Raw genomic sequence first — 8,694 nt, forward strand, 5'->3', positions numbered from 1 at the left:
TCCTGCTGGCAGCTTTGTCGTGGGTCCAGGAGCCACCGGCAAGAAGTGTTGGGAGGCAAAGCTGTCACGGGGATGTTAACGAGGGGCACAGCCCTCTCCAGGGGCAGAGGGGACATGAGGGGGTCCAGGCGGCATCACTGCTCCGCAGACGGCCCGGAGAGAGCATTGGTGGGAAGCGGGCAGTAGGGTCCCTCTTGGTGTGGCTCCTGTGGATCTGGACAAGCACAGAAAGACGTTTTGCTAGGTCATCGCCGCGTCTCGCTGTCGGCACCGCCCCGAAGCCTCCCGTAGCACCTGCCCGGGGCACCACACATTTCAGAAGCAGCACGGTGACAGTTCTGGTTTCTGGATGGCAGAGCCCAGTCGAAACAGCTTCAAGAACACCCTTGTGCGGGGTTCCCTCTTTTGCTAAGGACGTTCCTTCCTACAGCTGTTTATTTCGTGGGTGGTTTTCTTTATTTTGCCTTTAATTCCAGATTGTCTGAGCTATTGCTCTGGCAGCATTTATTTATTCTTGGAGGGTAGCTGCCCGGCGCACTTCGCCCTTTTTTATCTTGACCATATCGTGCTTTTGTGCTCTGGTGCGTCACTGGCGGCCGGTAGCCGTCTCAGTCTTGGGCCAAACTCCAGCCTCCGGTTCTCAGTGTCGAGATAAATGCATCCTTTCCCGTTTGTCGTAACGACGGGTACGTCCAAGCTGTCCTGGAGGCTGAAGGGCGGGACGGGCTGTTGGGACTCGTGCTTTCTTCCGGGTCGCCCTGCTCGTCTTTTTCTCCCTCTTCCCTGCCGTGGCGATGACGGAGCTCTCTCCTGTGTGGTGGCTTGAAAACGTCCACAGATTCTGTGACACTCGCCCCACTGAAGCTGGAGACGGACTCTGCTCCCTGTGCTCTGGGCTGGCCTTAGGGACTCAGCTTTCCCGGCGGGACGCGGCAGAAGCCACGTGTCTGACTTCCAGGGCTGCGCCCGGCAAAGCCAAGAGTGGTTCCACCCGCCCCTCTCTCTTGTGTTGCGGACGCGCGGGGGCTGCAGCCCGGGTTGCCGGCTGGGGAGACCATGTGCACGTAGAGACAGGTCCTCGAGGAGCCGCTGCGGGTCCAGCCCCCAGCCCACGTGCTAGACCTGGAGGGCAGGGCCCCCGATGACTGCCGCCCCAGAGCACGGATCTTCCAGCTGCGGTGCCGGACTTCGTGGAGCTGGCCCCAGTTCCCGTTCCCGACCTGCCGCCCGCAGGAGCAGAGGAAACGGTTGCTTCATCGCGCTGAGGTTGGGGCCCTTTCTCGTGCAGCCGCGTGGTGCGGGACTTGCTGTGTGTTCCTCAGCTTCTCTCGCTCTAAGCCGCGTCTGGGTCCTCCTCGCTCTCTGGTGGCCGAAGGGGCCAGACCTGGGGAGGGGCCCATCCACTGGTCTGTCAGCTGCAACGGCCCAGTGGGAGGCTTTTCTGCAAAACGGGTTTGCTGTGGCCTCAGCCAGGACCTGTGGGTTTCTAGGTCGAATTCCTCGTGACGTCTCGCTGCTCAGGGTGCCTGCACCAAGAGAGCAGGACGAACTCGTGTGCCACTGGCCTGGTGTGGTAACACCTTCTCTGCTCCTGGACTTTGTCTACATGGGTCATGCGTTAAGTACCCTTTGGGACCTGGCTGCTCTCCCTCTGCAGAACGGGCCTGGGGTCCAGCCACGCTGTCGTGAGCGTGGCAGCTGTGCGGGGCCGTCCTGAGCGGCAGGTCATTATACACACACGCCAGAGTCCCTTTATCTCGTGGCGACCGTGAACATTAGTGCTGTTTCCAGTTTGGGGCTACAGCGAGTGAAGCCACCGTGCCCCGCGGGCCCCCGGTACATGGACAGCCCCCACCCCTGCGGCCAGCAGGAGGCGTCCCCCGGCCCAGGCGTCCTTCAAAAGGAAGACGCAGGACGCCCTCCAGGGTGTGGTCAGCTGGGCACCCGGCTCTTGGCTCCAGTTTAGGTCCTGATCTCAGGGTCGTGAGATCGAGACCCGCCTCAGGCTACGTGCTGGAGAGTCTCTCTCCGTCTCCCCGCTCACGTGCACGCGCACACACATGCACACACGCGCGCACATGCACACACACGTACACGCAACGCGCACATAATACACACACGCGCACTCGAGAATGCAGAAGCGCGTGGCTCGCCGGGGAAGACGCCCCGAGCCGCCGGCTCGCGCAGACTCTCACCGAACTGCGCCGGGAGCACCGGGCCGGCCGCGCCACCTGCCCCGACCTGCACCGTGGGGTCGCTCCGCGGCCTCCCCAGGGCCCTGCCGTTTGTCTTCTCAGACTGGCTGGCGTGTGTTCCCCGCGGCGTCTCGCCGGGTTCGCACTTCCCCGGTGACCGGCGGTGGCGGTGCGCGAGCCTGTGCGTCGTGTCCTTCGTGAAGGGTCTGTTCAAGTATTTCGCTCATTTTTAAAAAGATTTTATTTGTACTTCTTATTTATTATTGTTATTACTGTTTGTTTGATGGAGAGAGCACACAGGCAGGGGCAGAGGGAGAAGCTTTCTGAGCAGCAGGAAGCCCGACCTGGGACTTGTACCAAGGACCCTGGGATCATGACCTGAGCCAAAGGCCCAGGCGTCCCCATGCTCGTGCAGAGGGATGTTTGCCTACCCCGAGGCCGTGAGGATTTCTTCCGTGTTCTTGCAGAAGCCTTACAGTTGGGCTTTGACACGGAGATGACCCACGGGGAGTCAGTTTGGTGTGGTGTGAGGCAGGGCTCAGCTCCTGCTCCGGCGTCCGCTGCTGGGAGGCCCGGACTTTCGGAAGGTCCAGCTGTGGGTCAGCCCCAGTTGCTCTCCTGACCTTTGCCGTGACACTGTGATCCACATTCTAACCTTCTGGATTGCAGGGGACTTCCTGTGTCTCCCCAGCGCCTGCTGCGCAGTCAGGGCTCCTTGTCCTGAACTCACCTTTCCACCACCGGGCCCTCTGACCGCACCCAAGGTGTGGCTGGGGATTGGACCTGCCTGGGAAGTGACAAGGCAGGCCGGCCGCGTGCTGAGGACGGAGGCCCAGAGGTCAGGCATGTGGACTTGAGCCTCTGGCCACGTCTGTTTCCCCAGAGGAGACCCAGGACTGTGGCCTCTGAGGACCTCCTTCCACCCTTCCACCTGCCTCCTCCTTGGTGGCTTCAGCTTCCTTCTGTCTCTGCCCCAGGAGGTTGGGTCAAGGCGGGCACAGCCCACTTGACAGCACACAGGGTGTCCAGTCAAACGGAGTGGTGAGGTCCAGGTGGGAGGCTGGGGGTCTAAGCTGGGTCTGTAGCTCCCCCAGTCACGCAGCAGGAGCGACTCCTCCCTTTGTTGGGAGAGCAGACCCGCCCTCCACCTGGCCGCCCCGGCTGGGAGAGGTGTGACCCAGCCGCAGGAAGCCTTGCCCCCAGCGAGGCTGGCCAGTTCCTCTCCCCTTTTCTGGGGCCGTACTGGGGACTTTGGGGATTCTCCTCAGTCTTCACAGTGACCGACCTCATCTGCTCCGCAAAGCTCACTCTCCAGGGGCTCAGGGTCTGGTCTGGGGGCTCCAGGAAGGGTGCCAAGTGTGGGGTGGGGGTGCACGGAGGGTGGGGTAGAGCCCCCCTAGGGTCACGGTGGAGAGAGCAGCTGGGATCACCCAGCCGGGTAGACCTTTCCTGGGGGAGACATCCCCCTTCCTGGCCCCCATGTCAGGTAAGATGGCCCCACGGGCCCTCCTAAGGCTGTGTCCCTGCCCCCAGGCAAATCTGGGACCCTCCCACTTCAGTGGCCTCCATGCTCCCAGGCCAGGGTGTGACTTTCTGGCTGAGGGGAAGGGCCCCCGGGGGGGTCCTTGTGGGCCAGTACCTGGGTATTAAGTTCTCTTTGGGTAAGTGCTAACCTGAGCCCCTGGACGCCTTGAGCACCACTCTCCAAAGTGATGCTGGGGAGGGTGCCCGGAGCGTTCCAGAGGGGATGGCAGAGGGCCATGGAGGGCAAGGGCTGAGCCTCAGCCACGAGGAAATTCTCTGGGTGAGGAAGGCCTGGTGGAGTGTGTGTGTGGGGGGGTGTTGGCTGATGCCTTATTTGTCTTTACTTTGGTATAATTTCAAACAAATTTACACTGAAGTCGGAAACATAGTGCGAAGGACATTGTATGCTCTTCATCTATATTCTCAATTTCTTTTTTTTTTTTTAAGATTTTATTTATTTATTTGAAAGACAGAGATCTCAAGCAGTCAGAGAGGCAGGCAGAGGGGGGGGGAAGCAGGCTCCCCGCTGAGCAGAGAGCCCGATGCGGGGCTCGATCCTAGGACCCTGAGATCACGACCTGAGCTGAAGGCAGAGGCTTAACTCACTGAGCCACCCAGGCGCCCTATATTCTCAATTTCTAACGTCTTGTCCCGTTTAGTTCACGATGGAAGTGAACTGAAGTCTGAGCCGTCTGGGAGCAGGTGGACCTCACGGAGCTCTTGACCCTTGACCCCTTAGCCTCTGCTTCCTCGAACGTGTACTTTGTGCCTCATTAAACCAGGACGCTTGGCCTGGATGCCACGTTCCTGATGCCCACGGCCACGTTTCTCCTTTCGCTGCTCATGATCCACATATACGCACATGTGGCTTTTAGTCCAGGAACCTGCGATGCCCCAGCCTTCGCCGTCTTTTGTGGTCTGGACGCTTCTCCGAGGTGGTCGTTTTGTAGAGATTGTGATTCTTCCTTGGGACTGGGGTGAGGTTTTGCATTTGGGGCTGGAATTATGGGAGCGGTGTGTGTCTTCCAAGTGCCGTGCCCGGGGTGCACGATGTTAGTCTGTCCTGTTGCTGGTGATGGGAGCCCTGAGCCCAAGGCCAGGTGAGGTCTGAGAGTTGCCGTAAGCACAAGCTCTCCCAGGGGCGATGCCCTGAGGCTGCACGGACACCCTGTCTCTATCATTACTGGGACGGCCGCAAATGTCAGCCCCACCCATTTCCATTTGTCCCTCTGCGTTGACTCTGCCAAGCAGAGTTTGGAAGGGCTGTGCTCCCAGCAGGGAGGGGTGTGGACGGGGAGGTGAGGAGGCCGCCGCAGGACTCTCTGCTTTTCGCGTCTGCTCGGCTGTGGGGGCTGGGCATTTGCCGATGGTTGGAGGTGGGATGTGGGAGGGGTCCAGGCACCGGGGAGGATGCGGTGCTCATCTGCTGAACTGGGAGCTGTTGGGGGAGCAGGTGGGGAAGGTTGGGGCCCAGTGCGGTGTGAGGCGTGAGTCTGGGCTTCAGGGAGGGGCCCTGCGGAGGAGGACAGTTGTCACTGTCAGCCTCTAAAGGGTCTGCGAGGCCAGAAGGTGAGGTGTCATCCCCGTTTAAGAGCCCCTGGAAAAGGGCAGAGGAAACGCGGCGAGGATTCACGATTCGGTACCTGGTGCCTTTTTACAGTTTTCATCTGTATCTGCGTAAGGAATATGAGCACTTAACACAATCTCAACGTCCAAGAAGGTAGAGGGAAAAAAGTAAGTCTTCCCCTGTCCTGGCCGTATAGTCCTGATTCTTCTGACTCTGAAACTGAGTTCTGAGCTCTCTCTCTAGGTACGAGAGGCAGAAGCCTCGACCCCACGACCCTACGACGGAGACCGAGCTGAAGCCGAGAGTCAGGTGCTCATCGGACTGTGCCCCCCACCACCCCCGAACTTCATGCATCTTACTGTTAATTTTTTAAAAACCCAGGATGCATTGTGGTCACTTCATTTTTCTTCTTTAACAAGGTATCTTGGAAAAAAACGCGTTTCACCACATTTCAGATGCTGCCCCTTTTATGGCCTCAGAGTTGTTCGGGGCAGAGGGAGGGCGTGCCAGTGACGGAGGGGTGGCTCCCAGCGATGGGCGCCGGGGTGCGCGTCTCCCTTCGCGCCACCGCGTCCGCATCTTTGGGGGAAATCCCCGCACTGCGATCGCTGGGTCGCAGGCCGCTCTCTTGTCAGCTTTCCGAGGGAGCTCTGTGCTGTTGTCCGGAGTGGCCGCACCAGCCTGCGTCCCCGCCGACGGTGCGGGAGGGTCCCCCTTTCTCCGCATCCTCGCCAGCATCCGTCGTTCCTGACTGGTCAGTTCCAGCCATTCCGACTGGCGAGAGGTGGGATCTCACTGTGGTTTTGATCTGCATTTCCCTGCTGATGAGTGGCGTGGAGCATCTTTTCACAGACCTGTTGGCCGTTTGTACGTCTTCTTTGGAAATGGGTCTGTTCAGGTCCTTTGCACATTTTAATTTTAATTTTTAAATTTTTATTTATTTAGATTTTATTTATTTGACAGGGACACAGCGAGAGAGGGAACACAAACAGGGGGAGTGGGAGGGGGGAAGCATTCCTCCCCGCTGAGCAGGGAGCCCAATGCGGGGCTCAGTCCCAGGACCCCGGGATCACGACCCGAGCCGAAGGCAGACGCTTCATGACTGAGCCACCCAGGCACCCCCTTTGCACGTTTTTAAATTTGATTATTTATTTCTTCGCTGTTGAGCTGTATGTGTTCCTCGTGGGTTTTGGATATTCGCCCCCATCAGAGACATGGTTTGTGGCTGTGTGTTTGCATCCTGCAGATGACTTCCTGTACTGCCAGTGGCCTCAGCTGAGCCCTGTAGTCTGGGGTCGTCTCACCGGGTTGTTCTGGTGTCTGCCGCCTGGGCTCTTGGTGTCCCACGGAGGAAATCATTGCCAAGACAAGCGTCAAGGGTCTTTGTCCCCATGTTTTTTTTCTGGAAGTTTTATGGCTTTAGGTCTTACATTTAATCTCCGATCCATTTTGAGTTAATTTTTGTGAGCGGGGACCAGTTTTCATTCTTCTGCAGGTGGACGTCCAGTGGGTGGACCGCCCATTGAAGAGATGGTCCTCTCCCCTTCTAAGAAATCAGCCGACCGCACGTGTGTGGGTGTACATCTGGGCTCTCTAGTCCTCTGGTCTGTGTGTCCGTACGTGTGCCAAGACCGTACTGTTTGGGTTTCCACAGCTTTGTCTTATAGCTTGAAACCAGGGAGTGTGATGCCTCCAGATTTGTTCTTTTTTTCCTCAGTGTGACCATTTGGGGTCTTTTGTGGTTCCAAATAAATTTTAGGATAGTTTTTTTTCTATTTCTATGGAAAATGCCATTGGAATTTTCATTAGGGTCACAGGGAATCTGTCGATTGATTTGGGTAGAATGGACGTTTTCACATGCATTTTTCCAATCCATGAGCACAGAATGTCTTACCATTTTTGCTTGTGTGTCTTTTTCAGTTTCTTCATCAGAATCTCACGGGCCGCAGCGTACACATCTTTCACCTCCTTTGTTAAACTTATTCCTAAATATTTTATTATTTTTGATGCTATTGTAAGTAGGATCGCTTCTTTATTTCTTTTCAGATAGTTTGTTGTAAGCGTATAGAAGCGCAACCAATTTCTGTGTGTTAATTCTGTGTCCTGAAACTTTACTAAGTTCATTCACATTCTTACAGTTTTTTAGTGCAGTCTTTAGGATTTTTTATATGTAAGATCACGTCACCTGCACTCAGAAGTAGTTCTACTTCTTCCTTTCTGACATGGACACTTTTTATTTCTGTTTCTCCCCTAATTGCTGTGCCTAGGACTTCCAGTGCTACGTCAAAGAGGAATGAAGGGAGTGGGTATCTCTGTCTTGTTCCTGATCTCAGAAAAAAGGCTTTTAACTTTTTCCCGCTGAGTAGGATGTCGGCTGTGGGCTTGTCGCAGGCGGTGTTTATTATGTGAGGAACATCCCTCCTACATCCAGTTCGGTGGCCGCTTCTATCATGAAAGGATGTTGTATTTGGGCAAATTCTTTTTCTGCATCTATTAAGATGATCATGTGATTTTTACCCTTCATTCTGTTTTTTAAAAAGATTTATTTATCTATTTGAGAGAGAGAACAGCACATAAGTGGGAGGGGCAGAGGGAAAGGGAGAGACTCTCCAGCAGGCTCCGTGCTGAGTGCAGAGCTGGACGTGGGGTCCAGTCTCATGACTCTGAGATCACAACCTGAGCCAAAGCCAAGAGCTGGAGGCTGAACCCACCACACCACCCTGGTGACCCTTTCCTTCATTCTCCTAATGTGACGTGTCGCTTCTGTCAATTTGCAGATGTCGAACCATCCTTGCACCCTGGAGATAAATCCCACTTGGTCATGCTGGAGCATCCTTTAAATGTACTGTTGAGTTTGGTTTGCTGATATTTTGGTGAGAATTTTTGCTTCTGTATTCATCAGGGCTATGGGTCTTGAATTTTCTTCTTCTTTTTTAAATTTAAATTTTAATTTTTTTATTATTTTTTAAAGATTTTATTTATTTATTTGACAGACGGAGATCACAGAGAAGCCGGCAGAGAGAGAGAGGAGGAAGCAGGCTCCCTGCGGAGCAGAGAACCCAATGTGGGGCTCGATCCCAGGACCCTGGGATCATGACCTGAGCCAAAGGCAGAGGCTTTAACCCACTGAGCCACCCAGGCATCCTGTGTATAATGTTTTTCTTAATGAATTTTAAAATCAGCTAGTCTATCCCCCAATTCTTCTTAGTATTTTTATTGGGATTGTATTAAGTTCCTAGATAAGCTTGGGAAGAATTAATATCTTTATGTGATATTAATCTCCTAGGATTCTGTTCCATTGTCGGTGGTATTCCGTTGTATCTCTTGGGAACATTTGCTTCTTAGTAAGCTCATCCCTAGGTCTCCTGTTGTTATCATTTATGGAAGACTTTATTATGACCTCGAACT

Source organism: Neovison vison, chromosome 8 (genome assembly GCF_020171115.1).
Source record: "Neovison vison isolate M4711 chromosome 8, ASM_NN_V1, whole genome shotgun sequence".
Classification (NCBI taxonomy): domain Eukaryota; kingdom Metazoa; phylum Chordata; class Mammalia; order Carnivora; family Mustelidae; genus Neogale; species Neogale vison.